Below are 17,822 nucleotides of genomic sequence, written 5' to 3' on the forward strand. Positions count from 1 at the left end.
TCTGGAAACAGGGCCCTGGATGTGCTGTGCTCTGGCGCCTGGCCAAGCTGGCAGGGCAGCATGGGAGACTGAGACTATCCTCATAGCCTGCTCACCCTGAGGCTCTGGGCTTGCCACCCGGCAGGTTGGGATAAACTGGCTAGGCCTGTAGGCTTGTGTGTTCAGGGAGCCCCTTGCTCTGGGAGCCTGTGTGGTGGGAAGCCTCGGAGTGGGGGAAGCTGGCTCTGTGATAACAGCAGGGCCCTAGTGGCCCAGTCTTCATCATCTCCATGTCCACCGTTTGTCTTTCCAATGAAGCTTCACTATGACCTGTGAGGGGCCTCCCCAAAGACACTATATGTGACCAAATACAGAACTATTAGTATCTGAATGCTGAGACATTTTTAAGTTTGGTAGCAAAAGGCATACTTATCAAGTAGAAAGTCTTCTACTTGTGAATCAAGTCAACTTTATGTTTCTTAATTCTCCTCAGAGAACAGTGAGGATTTCCGTCTAACCAGGTTTGTGGAAGCCGGAGAGTTTGCAATTCTTTTTTTTTTTTTCTTGTGAGGAAGATCAGCCCTGAGATAACATCCATGCCAATCCTCCTCTTTTTGCTGAGGAAGACTGGCCCTGAGCTAACATCCATGCCAATCTTCCTCCACTTTATGTGGGATGCCGCCACAGCATGGCCTGACAAGCAGTGCATCGGTGCGTGCCTGGGATCTGAACCCGGGCCGCCAGCAGCGGAGCGCGTGCACTTAACCGCTATGCCACAGGGCCAGCCCCTGCAATTCTTCACTGGACTTTTAATATGTAACCCCTTGGCCTGGCATGTTCTGTTAATGCTGTTAAGTCACCATTTGCTGAGCACATACTATGTGCAGGAGCCTGCATATAAATACACAGTCCTCTAGAACTTTCACAACCAACCTGCCAGGGTATATTAGCTTCCTGTAACAAATTACCACAAACGTGGTGGCTTAAAATGACAGAAATTTATTCTCTCACAGTCTGGAGGCCACAAATCCAAAATCAGTATCACTGGGTTAAATCAAGGTGTCCACATGGTTTCGCTCCCTCCAGGAGCTCCAGGGGAGAAATCTGTTCCTTGCCCCTTCCAGCTTCTGGTGGCTCCAGGCATTCCCTGGCTTGTGGCTGCATCACCCCCATCTCTGCCTCCATGGAGACATCACTTTGTCTTCTGTGTATGTCAAATTTCCCTCTTTTAAGGACACTCATGATTACATTTATGGCCCACCTGGATAATCCAGGATCATTTCCCCATCTCAAGATCCTTAAATTAATCACATTTTTTTGGCCGTGTAAAGGAACATTCACAGGTCCTGGGGATTAGGGCCCTGATATCTTTGGGCAACATTTTTCTACCTGCCACACAGGGGCTATTATTGCCAGTTCTCCAGGGGGAAGAGGCAGGGAATGGCTCCCAGGCAGAGGCAGGATGGAGCTGTGAGCATTGCTGCCTTGGGCATTGGAGCTTGGGCATTGCTGGATTTGGGGGGCAGCAGGTCAGGACAAGGGTGCAGGGAGAGTGCCCTGCCCTGGAGTCAGGGTCCACGTCAGCTTCCTGTCTGTGCCTCCCACCAAAGAGCCCAGCCCAGGACCTGACCCAGAGCCAGAGTTCAGACAGCTTGGACGGAGTCATGGAATTGATGATGGATGGAAGGTTGGGTGGATAGACCAAAGGATGAGTGGACAGATGGACAAATGGAGGGCTGATGGGACCCACCGACATGCCTTGAGCCACTCATCCTATCTGTCTGCAGTTCCCCGTAATAAGGATCTCCGCATTTCTCCCTGGAGTGTGTTTTCTCTCCTAGCCAAGGTCACTGTTCCCCTTCATCCAATGTTTCTCATTTGCTCTGTTTGTTGATTCTGATTCAGAACTGAAATGCCTTTGGAAGCACAATCAACAGTCTTTTGAGCTCCGCTCACCAGCCCGGCGATGATGGAGATCAGATGCCAGCTGGGCAGCCACCCTCCTCTCTCCCCACAGCCCCTGGACCAGCTTCACAGGCACTCCTCTCCCCTTCTAGGCAAAGGTTCTGTGCTTTTTCCTGCAGAGAAGGCTGGAGTCCTGGCAAGAAGACCTCTCTGAGTCTCTGGAATTTCCCTCCAGCATGGCTTCTGTCTTGGCTGGAGCTGAATTAAGGCTTTTCTTCCCCCGAAGAGCTTGTCCCAGTCACCACAGAGCCCTCACCACCTCTATTGAAATCCAAGCTCAATGACAACACTGTCATTGGAAGAAAGTCTCTTTCTCAGATGCTACATTCTATTTAGACTCCTCCCCAGCTTGGTCAAATGAGCCGTGGTGATTTGTCACTCCTGCTAGCAGAATCCACCTCTGAAGTGATTTCTGTGTTTTGAGAGCCTCAAGCTCCTGACAGCCACATCCTTCAGCGGTACATAGGTAACCATTGCTGATTAGTTACACCCCTTGTGTCTGAGCTTGAGCCCCCATGTGACTTTGGAAGGCAGGGCACATTTCTGGAGCAGCCCCTTTATGAGTCTATGCTTTATTTTTAAGCTGTATCTACAAAGAATAGCCATCTTGGTGGTGGATGTAGTAGAAAGAACATAGCTCTAGAATCACACAGATAGGCGCTTGGCTCTCAGCTACCTCCAAGCTAGCTGTGTGACTTTAGGCAAGCCATATAACCTCTCTGAGCTCCTACATTCCTCATCTGAAAATGGATGTGTAATGGTCCTTGCCTTAGGGGGTTATTGTGAGAACTGAATGAATGAATAACTATCAGGAAATGTAGGGCCCTCCCCTGTCCTCCTGGGTGGGAGGTAATGTGTGTGTGGCTAGAACTTGAACATCAGCACTTCAGCTCTTTGAAATGAGCCAGGAGGATGAGCTCCCCAGGGCTGGGCCCACCAGGGAGAGCTTTGGAGCTGGCTTCAAAGAAATCTCAATGTTGGGAGGGGGCTGGGAGGGAAGGACAGAGGTATTCACAAGGTAGGGCTGGGTCAGGGAGCAAATGAGCTGCTTAGAGGGCTGAGAGGGAGAAGGGCCCTGAGGGCACCTCTTTCTCTACAGGGTGGACTGTGGAGTTTGTGTCCAGGGCTCACTCACTCCCTCTTAGAACTTGGAAGCCCTCCAAGACCACATAGGCATTTCATTAGTCAGGATTCTCCAGAGGAACAGAACCAATAGGAGATTATCTATCTATCTATCTATCTATCTATCTATCTATCTATCTATCTATCTGAAGAAATTGGCTCATGTGATTACGAGCGCTGGCAAGTCTGAATTTGTAGGGCAGGCCAGCAGGCTGGGTGCTTAGGTAAGAGTTGATGTTACAGTCTTGGGGCTAAAGGCTGGAAACTCAGGCAGAGTTTCTATGCTGCACTCTGGAAGCTGAATTCCTTTCTTTTCATGAAACCTCAGTGTTTGCTCTTAAGGCCTTCAACTGATCAGATGAGGCCCACCCACATTATGGAGGATAATCTGCTTTACTCAAAGTCAATTGATTTAAATGGTAATCACATCTAAACAATACCTTCACAGCAACATTTAGTCTGGTGTTTGACCAAACATCTGGGCACAATGGCATAGCCAAGTTGACACATATAATTAACCATCACAGGCGTCTTGACTTTGGGCCACTCCTCAATGTCTCCAGCTGCTGATAATCCTTAGTCAGGGCCAGGTTTCTGATCAGAAAAGCAAATCCCAGGAGTCTGGGTGCTTCTCTTCAGAAGTAAGATTGTGACAGCGTCTTTGGTAGCCTTCAAGTCACATCATCACAAGGTGGGCGGAAGCTAGAGGCTGAATTCGTGTTCACAGTTGAAACTCCATCTTCCTGAGAATGTTATCCCAAAATGCTGGGGGTGGGGCACATGGCAGGTGAGCAAGGGAGCTGGGTTTTTAGGCTCTCCATATTTTGCCCTCTAGCAACCCCCTTTTGCCCCTTAATCTGATAGGCACTTTGCAACATCTCTCGGTCCCCTGCCCTTGGTAACGCATGTTGGAATCATCCATCCCCTTTGATGCAACTCTTTACTGCAGTCTGTCAGTGTTTCAGTCATGTGACATGGCATTGCTTGGCTTCAAAATGTGTCAGCCTTAGGTCCCAGACCTAGGATGTGAAGGGCTCCTTGCAGGTCAAGAGGCCAACTGATATGCCAAACCTCAGAATTTTCAAAACTTTCTCGGCAGGTCACTGCCTCCTACCTGGCCCAGACACACATAAACACACATACATACTTAAGAAGCCTCACCGAATGCTGTAAAGAATGTCTTGAGGCCTTCAGAGTGTTTGGACTTGGATTCCGTGACAGGTGCAACCAGGTTCCAGCGGAAGGGAACATTCCACTCAGTGAGGTCTGAAGTAGGCCACAGGGAAGTTTTGTCTTAATATAGTAGGACACGGCTAAGTGTTGGATACAGAGAGGGAGTTCTGGGTGTTTTTCCACTGACTTTTGACAGCTGAGAACAAGTTAATCATGTGAAAACATTTGAGTCAATATGGGAAGGCTGTAAAAATAACCAAGGAAGGCCCGAATGGTGGTATGGTAGGCCAAAAAATGTCCCCCCAAAGATATCCATGATATGATCCCTGGAACGTGTGAGTATTACTTTATATGTCAAAAAAGAACTTTGTAGATGAGTTTAAGAATCATGAGATGAGAGACAGATGGCCAACAGGCACATAAAAAGATGTTCAACGTCACTAATTATTAGAGAAATGCAAATGAAAACTACAATGGGATATCACCTCACACCCGTCAGAATGGCTATAATTAACAAGACAAGAAATAACAAGTGTTGGAGAGGATGTGGAGAAAAGGGAACCTCGTACACTGCTGATGAGAGTGCAAACTGGTGCAGCCACTATGGAAAATAGTATGGAGATTGCTCAAAAAACTAAAAATAGAAATACCACATGATCCAGCTATCCCACTACTGGGTATTTATCCAAAGAATGTGAAATCAACAATTCAAAAAGATTTATGCATCCCTATGTTCTTCACAGCATTATTCACAATAGCCAAGACGTAGAAGCAACCCAAGTGCCCATCAACTGGTGAATGGATAAAGAAGATGTGGTATATATATATATATATACAATGGAATACTACTCAGCCATAAAAAAAGACGAAATCGTGACATTTGTGACAACACGGATGGACCTTGAGGGTATTATGCCAAGTGAAATAAGCCAGACAGAGAAATATAAATACTATATGATTTCACTCATGTGTGGAAGATAAACAAACATATAGATAAAGAGAACAGATTAGTGGTTACCAGAGGGGGAGGGGGTTGGGGGTGGGTGAAAGGGGTAAAGGGGCATATATGTATGGTGACGGATAAAAACTAGACTATTGGTGGTGAACACGATGCAGTCTATACAGAAACTGAAATATAATAATGTACACCTGAAAAATACACAATGTGACAAGCCAATATGACCTCAATAAAATTAAAAAAAAAAAGAATCATGAGATGAGAGGTCACCCTGGATTATCCACGTGGACCCTAAATGCAATCACAAATGTCCTTATTAGAGAGAAGCAGAGGGATATTTGCCATAGACACCCAGGTGAGAAGGCAAAGTGAAGATGATGGTAGAGATTGGAGTGATGAGGCCACAATCCAAAGAGCACCAGCATCCACCAGAAGCTGGAAGAGGCAAGGTCCAGAATCTCCCTGAGAGCCTCTAGAGGGATTGTGACCTTGCCAACACCTTGATTTCAGCCCAGTGATACTGATTTTGGACTTTTGGCCTCCAGAACTGTGAGAGAATGAGTTTCTGTTTGAAGCCCCCCAGTTTATGGTACTTTCCCGGGAGCCCTAGGACACAACACAGGTAGGCTGATGTAAGCACCTCTCTCTGGGAAAAGGAGGGAAGATCGTGAATTGGCCATGCTGGAAGAGTCCAGAACAATCATCTGGATCAGGCTGCTTGATGATGGGGAAACTGAGGCTCAGGGAAGGAATGGGTTTCACAGAGGGTCCACAATGACGTAGTGGCTGGCTGAGACCAAGCCCAGTCTTCTGGCTTGTGGGATGGGCAGGGGTGTAGCCTGCCCACTTGTTCTTCCGAGAGATTTGGCTTTCCACCTTCTCCTGATCTCATTCTTCCCTCTCCTCTGAGCCACCTATGCCTCTGGCTTCTGCACCATCAGTCTCTTTATAGCCTTGATCCTCCCGGGTCTCAGAGCCCCAGACTCTGCAGGCCTCTGGTTGGGCCTCCAGGTTCCCATGGGCGGGGCTCACTCCCTCGTTCAATCTCCAGACTTCCACCTGACTCCAGGTTGCTTGGCTCCCCTGCCCAGCACTCCCTGCCCCCAGACAATTTGTCTTCAGCTGGCTGTTGCTTTCTCACAGGCAATCTCTCACTTGCCACACTTAAATAACATCAGCATTAACACCAAATATACAAAGATGGCTCCTGTCTGCAGCTTCAGGGGGTGTGTGCTCCTTAGGCAGCCAATGCTAAGCCAGCCCCCCATTTTGAAAGCTGTAGTCTAGTACTGCCCAGCCCAAATACCAAGAGAGCAGACTGGCAGGCTGGCTGGCACTCTCTGCCCCCTCACCACATGGTAGCCTACCTAGCTCACATGTAACATGCTGTGTAGTGGGTATTCAGCGGACAGTGGCCGCTGGGGATCCCGAGCTGGACTCCATTAGCATGCTGCTTCACCTGCACTGTGGTCTGGCTGCCTGGTCCTCAGCATTGCCCCCTCGGCCACCACCACACCAGCACTGTGCCAGCCAGCCTTTCCATATTTATCCCCAGGAAGCGATGGGAAGGGTCCCACTGCTCATTTAAAAATAAATGCCATTTCCTAAGAAAGATACCAACTGTCCTGTTAAGGATCTGCGTCCTTCCTCTCTGGATTTTAACGAGTAATCTCTAGAAAAACAAAGCCCAGACTCTGAACAATGAAGATAACCTTCACCTTGTCCTCATGTGCAAACTGACTCTCACCAACCCACTTTAAAATCTTCAGCTGAGGCTCCTAAATATTCAAAAGACACACTGCCACCTGATGCCCAGTCTCCTTGAGGAGGCCTCCGTGGGTGACAGAGCAACCGTCAGGGAGACCCACTCATTGCTCCAGAGAGGCGAAGTTGGTCTCCCGAGGTGTTGCTTTCTACCTTTTAAAGCACCAAATTATGATTAAACTGCATGCTCACCTTGGTTTTGACAGTGACTCACGAGATAGCAGAACCTTTCACCTTTTGGTACGTCTGCTGCCATCAAGTGCTTCCTTGTGGAGAGTGCTGATCTGCTTCTGGGTACTTCCACAGCAGTGTTGGCCCCGGAGGCCTCATGGTACAACCCTGGCCCTCAGTTCCAGGCCCGCCCTCTGGAGAGCTGAGGCCATCTCTCACGACCTCTATGCCCACATCAGATGCTATTGGCTTGTGTCCTCTTCCCATCTGAGGTCTGTTCCCTCAGAACACTATTATTTGTCCCCAGACCTCTTACAGCATGGGATCCAGAGTGAGTTCAGCCATCAAGGGACAGAGCGGTAGCAGGACTCTCACCTCCTTCATTCTGGGGACTCCACCTATATTAATGCACACCATGGCTTGTCTGGCTGCCAATTTCCCTGCTGCCCAGGCTCACTTCCATTCCCAGGTTCTGGGGCACTTGGTTTAGGGCCTGTTGATTCTGGGTCTTATTTCTCCCTGTGGCTTTGTTCTGTTTGGCTCAGACACCTCAGGACCTCTGGGGCTGTGGTTGGATACATTGGCTGCCCCTCTCACCCCGGCATCACCTGTATTTGACACTCATATTTTCTCTCCCCTCCTCTGGAGTGAGGTCCCACTCCCCTAAATAATTATGTGAGTCCAAAGCCACAATGCATACCTGCTAAGTGAGAACTCTGAAGGCATGCAGGGCCCCAGCTTGAAGAATGAATATATCCCAGCAAAGTTGCCTGCAAAGTGCATCTGTGCAGAGCAATGCTTATTCCTTCATTGATTGCCATCATGTTTTTTGTATAGGAGAAAATAAGTTTTCTAGTTGTTTGAGCTAAAAGCTTTTCAGTCAAGGTTGGGTTAAGATGGGGTCTTGTCCCAGGGGATCTTGTGCTGGGATCAGGGCCAGATTTGTGTCCCCTTGGCATGACCTTCCCACATTTTATTAGTTTCCTGTGGCTGCTGTAATAAAGTACCACAAACTGGGTGGCTTAGAACAACATAAATTTATTCTCTCATAGTTCTGGAGGCCAGAAATCTGAAATCAAGGTGTTGGCAGGGCTGCATTCCCTCTGGAGCCTCTAGAGGAAAATGCTTCTTTGCCTCTCCCAACTTGTGGTGGCCCCAGGTGTTTCCCGGCTTGTGGCCACATCCCTCTAGTTTCTACCTCCATCTTCATATGGCTGTCTTCCTTGGTGTGTCTGTTTTTTTGTGTGTGTGTGAGGGAGACCGGCCCTGAGCTAACATCTATTGCCAATCTTCCTCCCTTTTCTCCTCAAAGCCCCAGTAGATAGTTGTATGTTATAGTTGCACATCCTTCTAGTTGCTGTATGTGGGACGCGGCCTCAGCATGGCCCGACAAGCGGTGTGTTGGTGAGCTCACGGGATCTGAACCCAGGCCGCCAGTAGCAGAGCACGTGCACTTAACCGCTAAGCCACGGGGCTGGCCCCGGTGTGTCTGTTTTATAAGGATACACGTGATTACATTTAGGGCCTACCCAGATAATCCAGGATACTCTCTTCATCTCAAAATCCCTGACTAAATCACATCTTTTGCCATATAACCAATATTTATAAGTTCTGGTAATTAGTACATGGATATATCTTGGGGGCCACCATTCAACCCACTACACACCTCTACAATCCCCCAGTAGCCCCAGGCCATGGCCACCATCCTGGGAAGGCCAGGATTCCGCTTTCCACATTCATAGCTTCCAGAATGGGCCCACCACCTCCCCACCTGTCTTACAAACTGAGGCTATAGCATGACACTGCCACGAGCTTGTTGGCACCTACCAGGCTGCTAGGTGGATGGGCCAGGAGGAGATGCAGTATAGATCCAGTGCAGTCAATGGGAGGATGCCTGTCTGAGGAAGGGAATGCATCAGTGACTGTCCATCTTTAAACGACAACCAACCCAGAGCTGGAAAACAACATGGGTTTATTAGTAGGCATGTAAACCTGAAAGCAAGAGAAAATGTGCCATGGGGCTGCAACATGATACAGCAGCAGGAGACAAGGCACTCTGAGTGCTGCCCCAAGAACATCATAGCACGGAACTGGAGGCCATAATAATAGTCCATACAGCACGTGAAGTTATGCAGCTCTTCGGATATAGAAGGCATTAAACTTGGCCTACAGGGGGTTGCCTCTTGTAGGACTCTCCATCTCATTATGTAGTTGAGGAAGCCAGACTCTATGGTCTTGTCTTTCCCTCCCTTTCTAAGCCAGCTACTCTGAACCCTCACTCATACTCCTTACCCTGGATCAGTAGAAGACCCTCCTGTCAGTTTACCTGATCCCTCCCCACTGCCAGCAGACCAAGGAAAATGTAGCCTATCTCTTTGCTCTAAAAGTCTCCAAGGTTCTTTGTTGTGAAAAGTGGTCCTTCCCCACCCTTTATATACTTTGGCTCACCTAGAAAGTGATCGTAGCTGTCCAGCAGATCAGGCTACTTAGGCTTGGAGGAGTGGCCTGGCACTGACCAGTCAAACTTGGTGTTGGCCGACAAGGCCGTGTGGGTAGACCAGTTGGCCATTGACTCTGCTTGCAGCCCCTCAGGGCACCAGGTGGAGAGGCGCTGGGTGAAGGATGAAGTCTGGAATCCTTGCAGGGGAACTAAAAGCCCTGTGCGAGTTAGCCCTGTCTGCCTCAGCTAATCAGTCTAATTTTCCCTGATTTGATAACCCAATCTTTCACCTGGCCAGATTGGCAGTTCAGAGTCTTCTAGACAGTGCCATGCTTACCCCACCTCTGAGCCTTTGTGTCTGTTGTCTTCTCACATGGGATGCCTTCTGCTCTGCCAAGTCAAATTTTTTCCCAGTCTTTCTGGTAGCTGCCTTCTCCAGGAAGCCTTTCTTGATTCCTTTAGAAGATGTTTTAATTCATTTTGACCCTCTAACACATCGCCCTTGCGTGGTTATTTAGCTAACGCCTGTGTGGGTGTTTGTGTTGATTCTCCTGCAAGTTTGAAGGGCAGAGACCAAGCCTTGCTCCTCACTGCATCCCCTCCAGCCAGATCGAGGCCTGGAATGCAGCAGGTATTCAATAAGTGATGGAAAAATGGACTTGACTGAGGCATAGAGTGACCTTTCTCAAATCTAATCAGTCCTAAGCTAGACACAGCTGCCCCTCTTGGAATGGGGATGAGGCTCGGGGTCAGGCCCTGCCTGGCTCCCAGCCCCTGCTTTCTCCCTCTCCCCATTTCTGGGGCAGCTTGCCCCCAACCTGCAGGCTCAGCCCCAGGAACCTATGAGCCTCTATTGGGCCTCGAGCCATCCCTAAAGCCCAGAACAGCTCATCCCATCTCAGGCCAGGCATTGGTGCCCTGCTGACTGATCACCAGATCCTGGTTTGCTGCCTATATGAACTGCTGCTGGCCCCTGTTTACCTGCCTGTTGTAATGGGCTCAGCCCCTGCTCCTACCCGGCTGGGCCTCCCTGGTAGCTGCTGCTGTCTTGCTTTGGGGCTGCTGTGGACTGAATTATGCCCCCCAAAATTCATATGTTGAAGCCCTAACCCCCAACGTAATGATATTTGGAGATGGGGCCTTTGGGAAGTGATTAGGGTTAGATGAGGTCATGGGATTAGTGTCCTTATAAGAAGAGACACTACAGACCTTCTCTCACTCTCTCTCTGCCATGTGAGGACACAGGGAGAAATTGGATATCTGTGCCAGGAAGAGGGCTCCCACCAGAACCTGACCATGCTGGCACCTTGATCTCAGACTTCCAGCCCCCAGAACTGTGAGAAATAATGTTCTGTTATTTAAATGACCCAGTCTACGGTATTGTGTTATGGCAGCCTAGGAATACTAAGACAGAGGCCTACCTGATCTATAGCCCCACCCTCTCCCACCCTGTGGTAGGCTGAATGATACCCCTCTCCACCAAAAATGTCCATGTCCTTATCCCTGAAATCTGTGAATGCTACCTGATATGGCAAAAAGGACTTTGCAAATGTCATTAAGGATCCTGACATGGGAACAGTAGTCTGGATTAACCAGGTGGGCTCAATATAATCACGAGGATCCTTCTAAGAGAAAGAGGGAGGCAGGAAAGAAAGATTTGAAGACACTATACCACTCGCTTTGAAGAAGGAGGAAGGGGCCATGAGCTAAGGAATGTGGGCAATTTCTAGAAGCTGTAAAAGGCGAGGAAATGGATTCTTTCCTTGAGCCTCCAGAAGGAATCACCACTGCTATCACCTTGATGTTGAACTTGTGCCCTCCAGAACTATAAGAGAATAAATTTGCATTGTTTGAAGCCACCAAGTTTGTGGTAGCTTGTTACAGCAGCCACAGGAAACTCATACACAGCCCTATGTCTGTCCTGCCCTTGGCACTTGCCTGACATGCCCCTTCCTCCTGAGACAGTGTCAGACCCTATCTCCCGCCCAGCACCTGCCTCAGCCTCACCCGAAGCTCTGCCCAACTGGTGCAGGGAAACCTTCCAGTCCTGCCTCCACCCTGTAACCCTCACCTTCCTCTGCCCTTGCAATGCCAAAGGCCAGGGGGGCAGGCCCCAGACACCAACCCCCATCCCCGACTCTGCTGACAAGTCAAGGACCTAGGAGGAGAGAAACATCCTCTCAAGAAGGGGAACAAGGCCTACGGTCAGAAGGGAGCAGTGCACCCACCAGAGGATTTCTAGAAAATGGATGAAAACTGATGCTTATCAGTGCCAATGGTTCTTGAGGGAAGATGAGCTGACACCACTTAGCGGGCAGCCCAAGAATACTCTCCACACCTCAGAGACTGCAGGGAGCTAGTGGTCAGCCAGCCTGTGGCCATAAGCCCTCGCTGAGAAGAGGCAGCAGAGGGTACAGGTGGCATTGTCAGTCGTGGACCAGCAAATCATGGGGAGAGGTGCCCGGGCCAGCCTGTCAGATGGAGTCCCTGGCACAGAGCCTCTCCAGGTTGTGCCTTCCTCGTGGGGACTCTCCCCCATCCTGCTTGGGCCTGGCTCACAGAGGCTAGGATCCGATTCATCCAGGGGAGCTTCCACTTCTGATAGTGCTGAGTAAGCTCCTTTGGGTCCAACCCTCCCACAGACAACAACAATAGACTCTGGACAAAACCAAAGGAAACCCAAACACACACTCGAAGGCACTGGAAAGCTACCCAATGCAGGTAGATTGAGAGGGAGTCAACACTTGGAAGAAAGAAACAGCTCTGGTGAGTTTTCTGTTTGTACAACTTCCAGCCTGGAGGCAGCCCTACCCTGTACTTTGCAGGTTGCCTAACTCTGAGGAAACCCCCACAGTCTTTCTGGTCTGAAGAACAAGAGGACTGAGGTCAGGGCACTCAGAACTGCTGCAAAGTGAGGGAGAATCTCACATGGGAGAGCTCAGAGACGAGTCCCAGACCCTATGTATAAACACTGCCCAAATCTCTGGCTGACCCTGAATCTTGCATGCATGGGGACTCCAGGGTAGGATTTCTGGAAGGTCGTCTTTCTAGGGTACCCGACCTTGACCTCCTCCTGATGTTTAGTGACCACCTGCTATGTGGCAGGGTCTGTGCCAGATGCCAGAGTGCCTCAGCGTGGGTTTCCCTGGAAGCAGAGTGATCCCAGCGAGTGGGAGTGAAGGAATGGAAGGAGGGCCCATGCAAGAGGCGCTATTGAGTTGGTTGCTGCTGCTTGTGACAGACTGCTCAACCCTGCATAAACTGTGTCTCATGGCTGCATGTCTGGGAGGGGAAAGGGGAAGAATGTTTCCACAGGCTCACATCTCCCAAGGGTCAAGGGCTTTCCCCACAGGAACTTAACTGCCCCTCATTTCTGGGTTGCACATGAGTGGGTGCTAAGCAAAGTCCCACAGCATCCCATGCCTCTGGGCCAACAGGGAAACCCTGGGTTGGAGGCATGAGGCTCACAGTGTGGGCTTGAGGTGAGACCTCTTACTTGGTGTGTGACTGCTATAGACTGAATGTTTGTCACCTCCCAAATTTATATGTTGAAACCTAACCCTCAATGTGATGGTATTAGGAGGTGGGCCTTTGGGAAGTGACTAGGTCACGAGGGTGGAGCCTCCATGAATGGGATTAGTGCCCTTAGAAGAAGAGACATGAAAGCTTGCTCCTTCTCTCTGCTCTCTATCAAGTGAGGACACAGCAAGAAGATGGCTGTCTACAAGCCTGGAAGCAGGTTCTCACCAGAACCGAACCATGCTGGCACACTGATCTCAGACTTTCAGCCTCTAGAACTGTGGAAAATAAAGGTCTGTTGTTTAAGCCACCCACTCCATGGTATTTTGTTATAGCAGCCTGAGTGAACTAAGACAGTGACCTTGAACATGCAATGTCACCTCTTGGGTCTTGTTTTCTCATCTATGAGAAGTGGATGAGTAACATTTGTTCTGCCTGCTTCCTAAGACTCATGAGGGTTTAATAATGACAGTGGTAGGCATTAATTGAGCATTTCCTTGGTGTCAGGTCCAGGGCTAAGCACTAAATACTGTTGTGGTTGGGTTCTCCTGGGGCCCTATGAATAGGTCCCATTGACCGTAGAGCTGAGACTCTGGGCCAGCGACATGGCTGAGGCTGGCAGCTCAGAGAAGAACCACATCCGGTCTGCGTGGTGTGTTCCTCATAGTCTAATGGGGGAGACAGACCCAGGCCCTGCCACCAACAGCTCAGCTAGGTGTGCATCATGTTAGCCCTGGGTTCAGATGTTTCTGGAGCAGGGAGGATGACACTAAATGACCTGTGGAGGCTTTAAAGGAGGGCCAGGTGGAGTTGGGCTGTGAAGAAAGAGCAGCATCTTCAGGCGCACGTGTCATTGCCAGTAGAGGGACCAGCATCAGCAAAGGCCCGGAGGCATGATGGAGCTGAAGTGCCCACAGAGCCTTGGGTGGTTGAGGGTGGCTGCCTGTGGGCTGAGGGTGGGAGCAGTGGAAGAGGAGGCTCGAGAAGCAGCTCGAGCCTTGCTGGCGATCATTGGGAGCTTTGACTTGATCCTGAGGGCAATGGGGGAGCCATGGAAAGGTTATAAGCAGGGACGTGCCAGGGTCAGATTCAAGGGTTCAGACACGCACTGCAGTTGCAGGAATGGAAGCACATCGGAAGGAGTAAGTGTGGAAGCAGGAAATAGGTAGGAAGCCATGGCTGTTGTCTGGGCAAGCAATGGTGAAGACTTGACCAGGAAGCATGGCGTGAAGGCAGAGCCAAGGGGGCAGTTGAAGGTCTTCAGATTGGCACATGTTCTTGTGTTCTGAGTCATTGCTACCCTGGAGCAGTTGCATCATGAGCTGAGGAACTGGAGAGCTGGGGCTTGTTCTCATGAGAGGTCTCCTTTTAGAGTGCATGGGGCCCAGGGCTCTGTTCCCATTCCCTGAGTTGAGCCTGGGTTTGCACTTTGCTTAGAGACCTTGCTTCTTGGGAATTTCTAACTTTCTCCTGAAGTGTGGTTCGAAGGGGCCTGAGTTATAACACTTTGGTTTGCCTGCAAGCACCTTTTGAAAACAAACTCCATAAAATTATTTCTAAATTTCGCATGTCTGTCTGTATTCAAGTCTGCATAAAAGAGTATCTCTAACTTTTTTTTTTAATAAGAAAGCTTTGGTTTTCAAAAAGAAAATTGGGCAATGATTTATACATAAAGTGGCCTTGTTTCCTTTGAGAGTTTAAAAATTCCAAGCCCCTTGGGCCTGCCCTGTGGAGTAGTGGTTAAGGTCGTGCGCTCCGCTTTGGGGGCCCGGGGTTTGTGGGCTCGGATCCCGGGTGCAGACCTACGCACCACTTATCAACCAATGCTGTGGCAGGTGTCCCACATATAAAGTAGAGGAAGATGGGCACAGATGTCAGCCCAGGGCCAATCTTCCTCAGCAAAAAGAGGAGGATTGGCAACAGATGTTAGCTCAGGGCTAATCTTCCTCACCAAAAAAAAAAAAAAAATCCCAGGCTCCAAACTCAGCATCTGTTTTGGACTCAGTTTGGCCAGAACAAACCAACCAGTTCTCCATGGACATGTGCATGGCACTCTCCCCAGAGATGTGCAGCCAGTGGTCATAGGACGGGTGTCAAGCATGCCCTGTACTGCCTGTTGGCAAGTCTGCACCAGGCTAGGGCTGTGGCCTAAAGGGTCTGGACATTTTGCAAGCCTCAAGGCCATCATTTCAGAGAATGTCAGAGCTAGAACTGACCTTAGAGATGATCCAGGCCAGGCCCCTAACAAAAACAACACGATGGGCACATTGGGGCCCAGAGAGGATGCAGACTTGGCCACAGTTATGGTTTGAGACAGTGGCAGAACATGACCTGGAAGCCAGCCTTCTCCTTCTGCCCCGGGCTTGCTCTGCATCCTTGCTAGCCCCTGTCTCATTTCCCGAGGGCCATATCTGCTTGGTATGGAGGCACAGAGGGACCCCCCCAGAAGACTTTCTAGAACAATCAGGATCCAAAGCAAATGGTCCATATCTGCCTCAGCTTAAGCCATGCCTGGCTGCGATGGCTGAAAATAAAGGGCTGGGACCAGGATGAAGCCAGTGAGGTGCATAGGGTGCAAAGGCACCCACTCTTGGGTGCTGACCCTGCACTTGTACAACCCTGACGTGAGGCCTCCTGAGATGTCTCACTGGCCTCACCCTAATTCCCATCCCAGACCCAAGTTCCAGTGGCTTCCATGCTGGTCCTGAGGGTTTGTCTATCAAATCTAGGGCCTCTTGCTCCCGCAGATGCCTCTGGGTGCCTCAACTGCCCTCTCAAGGGTGGAGCATTGAGAGCTAACAAAACACATTGACACCCATGAACTCATGGGGTCCTACAGGCTTCTTCTAATGGAGGCAAGGCAGAGAATCTCAGCAACTTGTCCTAGACTGGAGCTGAGGCTCAGAGAGGGTTAGCAGCTTGTGCAAGGCCACACAGCCTACAGGTGGCAGAGCTGCAAATTGAACCTAGCCCTTCACTCTACTCCATTTCTTCATCCTCCATCCCTCTCCTCCCCAGATCTGCTGTTTGCCCACATTGCCCACGGCCACCAGGCAAAGCCTCTTGAGCTTGAGGCCTTCAGGTAAACTTAGGTCACAGTACCTCCTACCTTGTAGGACCCACACCAGTGCCAGATATTTTTAGTCAAACAAAAAAGGTTATAAGGCTGAAATAATTGCCCTCATTTTGAATCTCAGAGTCTTTTCAGATAATATAAGTGTGTGTGGCCCCAAAGAGGCTCCTGCCTGCTCTGCCGATTGGGATGGAACAAGCCCAGGTAATTGCCTCTTCTGTGTAAGACCAATTTGTCCAGGGAAACGAGCATAGCTGATGTAATCAATTAAAACACTGAAAGCAGTGCAGAATATACAGGAAATGGAAAAGAAATTGGAGCCCTCTGCCCCGCCTCACTCCCAATGCCCGAGTCCTGCCTAACTAGCTGACACTTTCTTTCCTCTTTGGGCCTGACTCCAATTTGTCTAAAGGAGGCTGAACTAACAGGATTCCTGAGGGCACAAATCCCCAGCTTCCCAGCCAGCCCAGTCTCCTTTGCTGGGCCTGGCCAAATTGCAGGGGCAAGGGCTGCTCTGGACAAGGAGCCTTGAGGAACATGGGACTTCTCCTGTGCCCAGCCCTCTGCTGGGCACAGGCTCACACTGGAGGGCATGAGCCACAGACCCACCAGAGGTCTCTTCACAGCTGGGCCCTCAGGTCAGGAGCGGGTGCTTGTGAGGAGCTGGATGCCAGAACCCAGTAGGAGCCCTGCTGGGAAGCCACGCCACCAGTGAAACCTCAGGGGTCTGGGCTAGCTCTTGGGCTCTGTCTGGCTTTTGGATTCCCGTTTGCCAGCCCTGTGCTCTTTCTGGCTGTGTACTCAGCTCCTGAGGCAGAGGGAAGCTTGGGTAGCCTGGCTGGCCAGCATGCTACTGCCCCCTGGCATGGGGCTGATTCACTGGCTTGTAGTTTTGTGTTTCTGGCCTGGTGCCTGCAGCTGTGACACAGGCCATGCTTAGTGGTCCCTGGGGTCCCTGCCTACTGGAGACCACTGTCTGTGGGGAGGCAGGTGTGTACACAGCACTGCAGGAAGCGAGGCCCCGGACTGCCCAGCTGAACAGGCTCAGAACTCCTCTTTGCACCTGCCTTCAGGGTAGGCTGAGCAGTGGAGACAATGAGACGACAGAGAATGCAAGAAGCAAGATGCAGCTCTTCTCCTCTCATTGCAAGCCCTGACCCTCCCGCTAGGAGCCTTCTCTCATCTTTGTAGGTGGGTAGGCCGTTGCTCACCCGTCAGAAGAGGAGCAACAAATGCCTACCCAGGCAGCAGCACCTCTGGGCTCAGAGGCCAGAGTTGTTTCCGAGGGAATCCACTATACCAACCTAGGGAACTTCTGGTGATCCTCTTGAGGCCACAAAGTGACATGGAAAAGTCTTGGCCATATTATTGGCAAGGAACGGCATCCAAAGACTGACAAGCTTCACCAGGGGACAGATGGCCCCATCACTCTGTTAGGAGTGACAGGGGCCTTAAAGCCGTATGGGAGTTAGGTCTTTTAATCTAAGAGGCCAAGGTTTCTAGACGTGCTCTGTCTCCCCGACTTACCTCTTAGCTTCTCGACGACATGGAGTAGGTCTGATTTCTGGCTAGGGTCTCAGAGAGTGTATTCTGTCACTCCACCCCACCCAGATTTTTGGGTTTGGGGCCCATGATGCCCAGGAGGCTGATATGGTAGA

The sequence above is a fragment of the Ceratotherium simum genome, chromosome X (genome assembly GCF_057802395.1).
Source record: "Ceratotherium simum simum isolate JZ-2026a chromosome X, ASM5780239v1, whole genome shotgun sequence".
Classification (NCBI taxonomy): domain Eukaryota; kingdom Metazoa; phylum Chordata; class Mammalia; order Perissodactyla; family Rhinocerotidae; genus Ceratotherium; species Ceratotherium simum.